Genomic DNA, 2,280 nt, shown 5'->3' with positions numbered 1-2,280 from the left:
GTCTGCACTTTTTTATTTACCCTGATAGGGATAAGTTAGCTTGTCAACACTTATTCTCATTAGTTTTATTAAAGTAGTCCAAAGTTGACAAAAGTAGCTCATTTTTGTTAGCATTTTTATATTAGCAGGCTAGTTTTTCAGGTTAGGTAAACGAATGATACCTGGTAGCATTTTAATGTTGGTATGCTAGCTTTTTTGAGGTATACACCTTGGTATGCTAACATTAGCCTGCTTGCATTTTCAGATTATGGCGCTTGATGCAGGTTACAGTTAGCATTTTAGCATTATAACATCAACAAGATAGCTTTTTTAAGCTAATTTGGCGAGTTAAAATCTTTCAACTCATACCAATTAAAAACAAAAAAATTTTTAACCGAAATCTCTACTTTTTTATTTACCCTTTAACAGTTAGCTGATAGCGATAAGTTAGCTTGTCAAAAATAAAATGTAGCATATGCCACCTAAAAAGTAATATGAATCTGAGTTGTATGATGGCAACATTTGCCTAAAAAAGTTAGCATGCTAACAGTTAAAATATGACAAGTAAGTTTTATAACTCTGAGAAGTATGATAAAAAAAAACTTGGCTGAAAAAGTTAGCATATGCCACCTACAAAGTAATATGAATCTGAGGTGCATGATGGCAAAACTTGCCCAAAAAAGTTAGCATGCTAACAGTTAAAGTATGAAAATTAAATTTTATAACTGTGATAAGTAAGATAAAAAAAACTTGGCTGAAAAGGTTAGCATATGCTACCTACAAAGTAATATGAATATGAGGTGTATGATGGCAAAATTTGCTTTAAAAAGTTAGCATGCTAACAGTTCAAATAAGACAAGTAAGTTTTATAACTCTGAGAAGTACGATAAAAAAAAAATCTTGGCTCAAAAAGTTAACAGTTAGCTGATAGCAATAAGTTAGCTTGTCAACACTTATTCTCATTAGTTTCATTAAAGTAGTCCAAAGTTGACAAAAGTAGCTCATTTTTGTTAGCATTTTTATACTAGTAGGCTAGTTTTTCAGGTTAGGTAAACGAATGATACCTGGTAGCATTTTAATGTTGGTATGCTAGCTTTTTTGAGGTATACACCTTGGTATGCTAACATTAGCAAGCTTGCATTATCAGATTATGGCGCTTGATGCAGGTTACAGTTAGCATTTTAGCATTATAACATCAACAAGATAGCTTTTTTAAGCTGATTTGGCAAGTTAAAATCTTTCAACTCATACCAATTAAAAACAAAAAATGTTTTAACCGAAATCTCTACTTTTTTATTTACCCTTTAACAGTTAGCTGATAGCGATAAGTTAGCTTGTCAAAAATTTAGCATATGCCCCCTAAAAAGTAATATGAATCTGAGTTGTATGATGGCAACATTTGCCTAAAAAAGTTAGCATGCTAACAGTTAAAATATGACAAGTAAGTTTCATAACTCTGAGAAGTACGATAAAAAAAAAACTTGGCTGAAAAAGTTAGCATATGCCACCTACAAAGTAATATGAATCTGAGGTGTATGATGGCAAAACTTGTCCAAAAAAGTTAGCATGCTAACAGTTAAAGTATGAAAATTAAATTTTATAACTGTGATAAGTAAGATAAAAAAAACTTGGCTGAAAAGGTTAGCATATGCTACCTACAAAGTAATATGAATATGAGGTGTATGATGGCAAAATTTGCTTTAAAAAGTTAGCATGCTAACAGTTCAAATAAGACAAGTAAGTTTTATAACTCTGAGAAGTACGATAAAAAAAAAATCTTGGCTCAAAAAGTTAACAGTTAGCTGATAGGAATAAATTAGCTTGTCAACACTTATTCTCATTAGTTTCATTAAAGTAGTCCAAAGTTGACAAAAGTAGCTCATTTTTGTTAGCATTTTTATACTAGTAGGCTAGTTTTTCAGGTTAGGTAAACGAATGATACCTGGTAGCATTTTAATGTTGGTATGCTAGCTTTTTTGAGGTATACACCTTGGTATGCTAACATTAGCAAGCTTGCATTATCAGATTATGGCGCTTGATGCAGGTTACAGTTAGCATTTTAGCATTATAACATCAACAAGATAGCTTTTTTAAGCTGATTTGGCAAGTTAAAATCTTTCAACTCATACCAATTAAAAACAAAAAATGTTTTAACCGAAATCTCTACTTTTTTATTTACCCTTTAACAGTTAGCTGATAGCGATAAGTTAGCTTGTCAAAAATTTAGCATATGCCCCCTAAAAAGTAATATGAATCTGAGTTGTATGATGGCAACATTTGCCTAAAAAAGTTAGCATGCTA

This window comes from Nerophis ophidion, linkage group LG28, assembly GCF_033978795.1.
Source record: "Nerophis ophidion isolate RoL-2023_Sa linkage group LG28, RoL_Noph_v1.0, whole genome shotgun sequence".
NCBI classification, from domain to species: domain Eukaryota; kingdom Metazoa; phylum Chordata; class Actinopteri; order Syngnathiformes; family Syngnathidae; genus Nerophis; species Nerophis ophidion.
This window is presented reverse-complemented; position numbering follows the sequence as displayed.